Source organism: Macrobrachium nipponense, chromosome 9 (genome assembly GCF_015104395.2).
Source record: "Macrobrachium nipponense isolate FS-2020 chromosome 9, ASM1510439v2, whole genome shotgun sequence".
Taxonomy (NCBI): domain Eukaryota; kingdom Metazoa; phylum Arthropoda; class Malacostraca; order Decapoda; family Palaemonidae; genus Macrobrachium; species Macrobrachium nipponense.
This window is the reverse complement of record NC_061110.1, coordinates 48,442,388-48,452,981: the sequence shown is the minus strand read 5'-3', so window position 1 is coordinate 48,452,981 and position 10,594 is coordinate 48,442,388.

Below are 10,594 nucleotides of genomic sequence, written 5' to 3'. Positions count from 1 at the left end.
AAATTAACACCGGATGAGGCAACATTTCACATCAACAGGAATATCACACATACATATACAAACACGCATACGTATAGAGATATACATTCAGACAAATACATACCCACATATGTATATATATCAATACATACACACATACATATATATATATATATACATATACATATATATATATATTATATATATATATATATATATATATATATTTATATATATATATCTTAAATATACATTAAATCTATTCTCACAGCCAGCTCTTTATGCACAAGTCACTTCGAGAATATGCCGTTAATTCAAATTAATCATTTTACTGATATAAAGGACTTGAGCGTGGTATATCCTTTCGATGGGATGGTGCAGCTCCCTGAATATTTTTCTTATGAACATAAAATCAGAAAAATGAAGAGGTATCCACTGCCAGAAAAACTCAACAGTTCCGTCCCTTATACACTTCTATTTTCCAGGATATACCAAGAACATGATTATTATTTCAATCCTAAATCTTTGAACGAATAATATGGAAATCAAATATAATTATATAACTGAAAACCTCATCTCGGGTGAGATTTGCAAATGTGTATAAGATGACGAGAAGAGACCCATTTGCTTCGTTGACTGGGCTGTTAGTATGAACATTCATTTCAAATACCGTGACATTCCCGGAAGTAATTAGTATCATTATTTGGAATGGCATCAGCATTATTTAGTGTATAATTTTTTCTTAAATCATCTGCGGATCTGATTTCTCTGCTGGTTAGAAGCAATTACCAATTACCCTTTTACTATAACCGTCTAACAAATTTATAGTTATTTCGTCATCAATACATTTTGGTGCAATTTTCTGCCTTCACATTTTTTTCTATACAACAAAGCGATTCCTTAAAGAACAACAATTAAAAATACGAAATTTCAGTATCAGTATTACGATGTCTAAATCATATGCATAGTTGCACACTGACGATGGAATATGAACACAGTAATATTAAGAAGTGACTTCAGGCAAATTATTTTCAACATAGCAATATATAAATAAATGATAAGTAAAAATGGTATCAATATCAGTCACGTCATACTGCCTGCACGTAACTGTCGACTGTATATATCTCATGAGAATCGCCTTCTAATAAACCAGCTAATCGGCGTAATAGCTGCTCCGGGAGCAGGAGTAATATTGGCGATGATGCGGTCATGATGACGACGATAATTAAAACGATAACGCTACTGGCTATTTCCAATTTGAAACCTATCTCAACTGACCCATATCATTTACTATAATATATTGAGAACACATTCATGAATACACGAAGACAACATAGCATGCACAATTACGAGCAGTTTAAAATGTGCCAAACATTGAATAAGAAACCAAAGATAAACGTATGAAATGCTAACGGAATCTGTAAAATATTCGAACCAAAATGGAAACTTATATCGAAAGGCTGTTAACAAGAAAGAATATCATTTACCCACGCTACCTAACATCAAAAAGATAATGATTAACGGGGAAATGATGGAAAATGGACATCTATTTCCTTCTTATTCAAGGGGATATATTACTTCAACCACATCAGAAAAATATTCAAAATAACGAGCAATATCACCATTTCTACGAATTAAGCAGACATCTGAAAATAAACGAGTCTTATACGTTCAATGAACTAAAAGAGAATTCCGAGTGATTTTTTCCTCAACCTAATTATTATTAAATAGTAGCTTACAAATCGGATCTCCAATAGATAATATAAAAGTAGGAAATAAAAATGCAACCAAATTTTCACAGACTAATTTACATTTATTTGTAGGTTACAAAAACCGTTTCAGGAAAGGAATCTTCCTCTTCAGTTTAGGCAAAAATAAACATCCAAATTTAGATGTGTTCACACTAGAGGGGACGCAAAATCCCTAAAGTTGTTTTTGGTAACGATAAATATATATATAGCGCTAGTTTTCTAAAATGTGGTTTCATTGTAGGCCTGGTTACCCAAATTTATTACAGAAATCTTTATCCTCAAAATAAAAGTTCAGTAAAATGCAACAGGTCACTTTCACTGTGCGAATGATATTGCGTCTCTCTCTCTCTCTCTCTCTCTCTCTCTCTCTCTCTCAAGCATTTCAAGTTTTTCGCCTTTTTAATTCATAAACTGCCAAAAGTATCATAAAAATGACCAAGAAAGATGGAATGAAAACGGAATGAAAACGTCCACCATATCTCAGCATTTCTCACTCCCTCAAAGGGAAGGGCAAAAACTATCTTACCAAGAAATATGAAGTACAAGTAGTTGAGGAAATATATGCAAATTCGACCTATGATTTGACCTTTCAAGACCCCATTCTATCATTTCTGGTTCTAGGACAATTGCATACAGGATAATTGCGTTCCGGACTATCGCGTACCGGGCAATTGCGTAGCCGGACTTTTGCGTACCCTGACATTTGCGTACCTGAATTTTTGCAAAATTTTAAATAAACCTTTTATCCATACCGAATACTGCATGAATATATGTATAACCATTTTTTATACAGTGCACAGTGCATATGTTTTATGCCTTAGAAAAATTAAAATTTTTACTTTATATTTGCTAAAAGTAATTCTACGTATACCTTTATCCATGCTGAATACTAAATGACACATATATAATTTTATTTGATTTTTTTTATGTTTTAAAACTTATATTTAAAAACGTAAGAAGATTAAGATCCACTTTTTAATTATTTAAAATAATCACGTTTAATCATATATCTAAAAGGTATGCATATTGTCAACTACCCCTCGTAACAATGACAATTTGCTTTCGGGATAATATTGATTAATCAATGTATTGAGGCATATAATGACCTTTTCATTTCTTGGCTGAACGGGAACTCGTCGTTGATAGTCTGTTTTCCTTTTCTTTGCCATAAAATTTTTTTCTTTAAAGCATCAATTAATTTCCAGATGGAAGGGTGATGACATGTTATAGTATTTTGAATTGCATTGTGTCACCCTTCTCAGCTGTTATTGGACTTTGACAAGTCGTTAACTGTTCGGTCATGAACATTCCACGATGCAATAGAGAACGATGGTTGGATCCCATGTCCACTCCGACCCCTTCCTTGCCCAATGTACGTAACTTCAAGATAAACGATGAATTCTGCTAGTGCAGAGAAACATCTTATCTTTAAATTAATTTCCTAATCTTCGTGATACCAGTCTTAACCCTAGGTCGCATATCTTCTTAAAAATTGATTTTGACATATGGAAAAGACAGGAGGTAATTGTTGCACAAGGAAATATTTCTGCAATACTCTTTTTTGACTCTAGTTCAAAATCCGCTATTAATGATGCGAGATTGAGTTGAGAGCGAAGCTGCAACAAATTACTGAATAGTCGGTCGTAAGTTGCTTTAGCCTTATTGGGAAGCAGAGCAAAAACGCAGGGAATAATGAATGCAGCCTCTTAGACATGAATGCAGTAAAGTTGATTATACATTTGTGGGCAAATATTAAAAGTTTCATCTGCTGCCCAGTTTTGAATTGTAAAGTCATTCAAACTTTCTTCAATGACGAGCTTGTTTCCGTATCATTGACGACCCTTCAAACAGACTAGAAATATTATTGATAAAAATGGGAGGATTGTCAATAAAATTACCTGGTGTAGGGTGGCCATAAGCCCAAAGGAAAACTGAGGTTGGACTGACGTGAATTACAAGTTTCTTACATTCTTGGACTGACGTGAATAACAAGTTTCTTACATTCTCCAGAGAAACTGTTTATAATTTTTGGTTCAGGAATTAGTAGTCCAGCAGTTCAGTGGCTTTATGCCTTAAATCTCATATCTACCTCGTAACAATTCACTTTCATCTGCTAACAATCATTTCTTATAATTAGTAGTTCTGTAATTTGTAGTTTTGTAGCCCACTTGTGTTGTGATTTAAATTCTACAAGTGCGCAATTATATATATATATATATATATATATATATAATATATATATATACATATATATATGTATATATATAAATATATATATATATATATATATATATATATATATATATATATATATATAGTACTTACTTCCTATATTTCGGCATTTCTGTGGGCTCCTATTATTATTATTATTATTATTATTATTATTATTATTATTATTATTATTATTATTATTATTATTATTATTATTATTATTATTATTATTATATATTAGTTATATATATATATATATATATATATATATATATAAAAGAAGCCCATAAAAAATGCCAAAATATAGGAAGTAGTACTATATTTCAGAGACTGCTGTCTCTTCAGGTAGCTAATGAATGAGAAATGTTACAGAAAATGTGGTATTTATACAAAGAGATCCATCCACAGGTAGGCCGTTTATCTAGGTCACCCCTTCCCCGGGTGATAATTTATCTTTAATCTTCTTAAGTGTTGGTTGAAGGAAGGTTCTATCTATGATATCTGAATCCTAGGCGCCCTTTGCGATGTTCATTACTTGTCTTTGTTTAGTCAAGGCGGACTCCACCATCTGGCTTTTGTACCGATATTTGCTGCTATAAATTACACATGACAAATATATATATATATATATATATATATATATATATATATATATATATATATATATATATACGTATATGTGTGTGGTGTGTATGTCAATGTCTCATTATATGGCACTAGAATCACATATTAACATCAAATTATATATTTTGGGAAACATCGTTCTTATCGTCTGAAAATAGCTTATTAGGCTCATTACTCATTTAGATTATCATACATATAAATATAGATGCATTATATATATACATACATACAAAAAACACACACACACACACATACATACATACATATAAATATATATATATATATATATATATATATATATATATATATATATATATATATATATATTTATATATATAAATACTTACTTCCTATATTTTGGCATTTTATGGGCTCCTTTATTATTATTATTATTATTAGTTTTATTATTATTATTATTATTCTTATATTATTATTATTATATATGTAAAGGAAAGGTTTTAGAAATGTTCTTCTAAATAAAATTTAGTATATAACTCTAGTCGCTAGAGGGCAGGGCATTTTAGAATCATTGGAATTTGGTTATTTCTGGATTCCTTGGGTTTTCTTTATTCAAAAAGTTTACTTCGTTGTGGTGGTGTTTTTCTACTTCAACCAGTCTGCTTTTGAGCAATACAACAAACGTAAGAATTGTAAAATCAACCATCAGTGCAGTGAAAAAATTTGTTTTAACATTAATTATATGCTTAAAGTGCCACAGTTGGGTAATTGCTTCTTTTTCGTGTCTTTTCAGCCGTATTGACAGGTGTGGGACCCTAGTCAAGCGAGGTTTTGATTCTCATGTAAATTATTCACGCCCAAGTCATGCAGAAAATAATGGACAGTGCCTAGACTGATATTTGGACAGTGCTCAAAAGGATATTTGAAATAGCATAACGTTCATTGAGGCCCAGCTATGTCGTACATTCTCCTCCTCATAGGTTATTCCTCTCCTGGTAAATGTTCAGTGTTCTTGATCTTCGGCTTGACCTTCAAGATTAGATGCCATTCACCAATTCTCATATCATACTGCAAGAGGTGGCTCGATTTTCAAATAATTTGAAGACCCCTGCTTGGAACACCGGCAACGAATGAACTAATTGTCTTCATATACACCATTTAATGCCTAAGTTGTTAGTATAGTATGTATGTAATTGATAATTATATAATAATTAATTTTTTTATGTTGGCTTTTTATCCCATTCATTGTTTTCTTCTATGTTTGCCATTTATTGTGATCCCTTCCTCCTGTCGAACCTCAGATTTCTAGCTTTCTCTCTCCCTACATATTCCCTTCTCCCTTACATTTGGTGCCCAGACCAGGGATTACATGTTGGCATTCATGGGGAAACATTGTTTGGCATAAATAAGACTGAAATAGAACGTATATTATCCAATTTGGGCACTTAAGTTTAGCACTTATTTTTGGTTATGATTTGGAATTTTGTTTGTGTGTTCTCTCGAGTATAGGTATTGTGAAGTGGAATAGGCTTTCAGAGTTCTGGCGGGTTCACGTATCCCAGGTTCCCTAGTACTAGTGCTGTTTGCCGAGGATTTCCTGTTAGGTTAGGTAAGATATACCCCTTACCTGAGTGAGGTTAGTGGAGCTGTTTTAGTCAATTATAGGATAGATACTGTTAGATATTTTCTTGTATTTGTCTTGGTGTAAGCTAATCCCTCGAAGCTTTAAACTGTGGATAAGAATGAACTTATCTTTTACTGAATTTAGGTGGTAGTTCTATCTGAATAATCAGTGCTTTAGTGTAGATGAGTGAATAGATTGAGATTTGGCGTGAGTCTTAATTATATTCTTAATATTTTTTTTCTTCATACAATTTTTTTTCACCATTATTTAACATGGCTAGTTCCCTGAGTGAGTTAACTTTTGAGTTTTGGATTAATATAGGTAAAGAGTTACGTTGAGTGGCCAGGAATTAATGAATTTTTGCCGATACCAAATTTAAGGAAAGACTGAGCATAGAAAATAAAAGGATAGAACGAGAAGAGAGGAAAGAAAAGGAGAAACGTGAAAGGGAGGATAGATTATTAGATAGAAACAGTAAGAAAGAAGAGGAGGACAGGAAACTAGAATATGAAAGACTTGAATTAGAGAATAAAAAGTTAAGTAGCCTCCATAGTGTTAGTCCAGTCTATTAATGCTCAGGATAGTTTCTCCGTTGCTATTCCTAAATTGAAACTGTATGAAAGTGGTGAAGACATTACAGCTTATCTGATAAGGTTTGAAAAGTTTAGCAATAAGCTGAGTGGATGGCCTAAGGAATTATGGGCACCTAGGTTAGCTCTTTTATTTTCGGGTGATGCACTTAATGTTTACTCTACTCTACCTGATGAAGTTTGCAAGGATTATGATAAATTAAAAGATGCTATTTTTGAAAGCATTTCGTAAAACTACAGAACAGTATCGCAGAGAATTTAGGTATGCTAAATTAAAGATGAAAATTTTAGTCAGTATCTGGACTAACCTTTACCGCCTCTTTGACTTTAGATAGATAGTGCTAAAATTGACAAGAATTATGACAGTCTGAGAGATTTCATTGTAACCGACCAATTTATGTCTGCCATTCCTAAATATATTAGGTTATTCCTTATGGAACAAGGTTTTACTAATGCTACAGAATTGGCAAGAAAGGCTGATTTATATTGTGGAGCTCATGATTGCTATCCTAACAGAACTAGAGACAAAAAATAGCAATAAATCTTCGAGTAAGAAAGTCCAAATTGAACAAAAACCAGAAACTAAAGCTACCTTCATTCAAACTAAAGATAAAATTCAAATGAAGAATCCAATTTGCTTCACTTGTGGTGACCGTGGACATTATGCTAAAATTGTCCCAAGTCTCCCAAAGCAGAGGAGGTAATTAAGAGGTGTTTAACAGGTAATGATCGTAATCTTGGCCCTTCTGTGCAGGTAAAGTTAATGGACTTAATGTTTCTACAATTTTGAGAGATACAGGTTGTACTTGCATCATGGTGTCGGACAAAATTTTTCCAAATATCCAACCTGATAAACTACCTAAATGTACAGTTTCTGATTACCTAGGGCGAAAGAATGATTTTCCTGTTACTAGAGCGTTTCTTGATTGTCAATTTTTTAAGGGGTGGACAGATGTAGTAGTTGCACCTATTGATTGTTGTTCGGTCATGATTGGTAATGTTGAAGGAGCTACTATGCCAGATTCTAAAGATACTTTCCATGCGGTGAGAGAAAAGTTCGATTCAGTATCTGTAGTCACCAGATCTAAGTCTAGTAAGGAATCTAAAAGAATTCCTGTACATCCTTTATTACTACTGCTGTAAAAGATTTAAATGTTAATAACAGTGATTTTGTGAAATATCAAGAAGAGTGTGCTACTTTGAAGGATATTATGGGATCATGCTAAGGAGGGTACAGTTTTCACTCGTAAAAATCATAAGTACAACTTTTGAATATGGACCATAAAATTTTATTAAAGAGAATCTTAGACCTCGACTAATAGTCAACTTGTGGGCAAGTCTTTTCTAGTCGTACCTAACCAGTTAGAATAATAGTCTTAGAAGTAGCTCATGGAGGTCCCCCTTCTCAGGCCATTTTTTCTCATAGAAAAACCTTATCAGAAAATTTCTTCACTTTACTTCTGGCCAGGCATGACTGTTGACATTTATGACTTTTGTAGGAGTTGTGATGTATGTCAGAGGTTTGCTTCAAAGGGTAGGCTAAAAAAGGCAGAACTAGTTAAAATGCCTGTGATTTCCGTACCTTTTGAGAAAGTAGCAGTGGATATCGTTGGGCCTATAAAGCCAAGAGCATCTTCAGGTTCCTCTTATTTATTTAACACTTGTAGATTATGCTACTTCCTTTCCAGAAGCAGTCCCCCTAAAAAATATAACTTCTATAGATATGCAGAGGCACTAGTGACCATCTTCTCTAGGGTGTAGGAATTCCTAAAGTAATTGTTTCCGACAGAGGGGCTCATTCACTTCAGACTTGATGGGTAAGTGTATGAGCTAATTGGTATAAAACCTGTGTTTACCACTCCGTACCATCCGATGGCTAACGGAAAAATAGAGACAGCACTCCATCCTAAAATCTATTTTAAAGAAGTTATGCTATCTTAGACCTAAAGAATGGGATAGGTATCTTCCTTGTGCTCTTTTTGCAATGAGAGAGATTCCTACAGACACTAGCGGTTTCTCTCCATTTGAACTTTTATATGGGCGCCAAGCTAGAGGTCCATTGGGCATATTGCATGAATTGTGGTCAAATGGAAGATTTCGGATGATACGCAAACTTGCTACCAATTTCTTCTGATCTTCGTACGAGACTAGAAGAAACTGCTCAAATTGCAGCAGAAATACAAAAGTTGCTATGAAACAATATAAAACTTACTTTGATGCTCATAGTTCTAATAGATCTTTTGTTACAGGTGTGATGAAGTTCTAGTAATGCTGCCGGATACGTAAATACAAGCTGTTATTAGCTTGCAAGGTCCTTACAAAGTTTCTAAGAAAATTAAATAAAGTAGATTATGTTTTGGATGTTAAAGGAAAAGCTAAAGTTTTCCATGTTAATCTTTTAAAGAAGTATGTTAGAAGATCTATGTTTTGCTTGAATACTTTTGATGGTTTATCATCTAGAGAATACTAGAAAAGTTCCTTCATCTAATGTGATGGTTTTAACTTTTGTATTGTTGAAGATTCTTCTGATACAGAACTAACCACAGTAGGTCTGAACTCTTTGGTTCTTTTAGGGTTCTGAAACTTCTAAAGATCTTTTACCAACTTGGTGATTCTTTCAACTAGTCCAATGATTACAGAATTAAAGTAATTTTAAGTAAATTTTGGGGAAAGATTTTTCAGATATCCCTGGCTGTACTTCTACGGTTATGCATACAATTAGACTTAAGACTAATGAACCTCTAAAATCAAGGCTTTACCCTGTTCCTGTCCATTTGAGTAATGAATTTGAATCTGAAGTTGATAATTTACTTAAGCTAGGTATCATAGAACCTTCTGATTCCCCTTATTGTAATCCGGTTGTCATGATTAAGAAAACCTGATGAGACTTATAGGTTAGCACTAGATTTCCGTGCATTGAATTCAATAACTGTCTTTGATTGTGAGCCAATGCCACTAATTGATAAAGATTTCTTTAAGTTTACAGATGCCATTTACTTTTCAGAAATAGATATTACCAAAGCTTACTACCAGATTGTTTTGCATCCGAATAGCCGTCAATATACTGCTTTCCAGACCTCTAAAGGATTGATGCAATTCACTAGGATGCCTTTTGGATTATCCACTGCTTGTGCTTCGTATATCAGACTTATGAGAAGAGTTTTTGAGGGTGTCAAGGGAATAAGTATATACTTTGATAACATACTTATTTCTCAAAGGACTGGCCAGAACATCTTCAGATTTTGAATAATAATATTAACTTCACTTGAGATACATGGTTTAACTGCTAAGCCATCGAAATGTCGTTTTGGTTTACCTTCCATAACCTACTTAGGTTTTAAGATTTCTAAGAATTGTATTTATCCAGATCCAGATAAGTGCAGTAAAATCATGGAAATTAATTATCCTAAGTGCAAGAAAGAACTTCAGTCCTTTTTAGGTACTTGCAATTTTTATCAAGATTTATCCCTAATATTTCATCTATTACTTCTGACCTCTCAAATTTACTAAAGAAAAACCAGCCCGATAAATTTGAGTTATCTATTGACCTTAAACGGCAGTTTGACACCCTGAAGCATTATTTTGAATCTGATCTAGTTTTAAGATTACCTGACATAACAAAAACTTTTGTTGTTCGCAGTGACGCCTCCCAGAATTGCATTGGAGCTGTTTTACTGCAGTATTGGAATAACGTTCCCCCATCCAATAACCTATGCTGGAAGAAAATTAAATAAATCCGAACTAAATTATTCAGTTATTGAAAGGAATGTTTAAGTTTGGTTTTTGCCATTAGAAATTTGAATATTACCTTGTCGGTAAACAATTCATTGTTGAATGTGACCACAGACCTTTGTCTT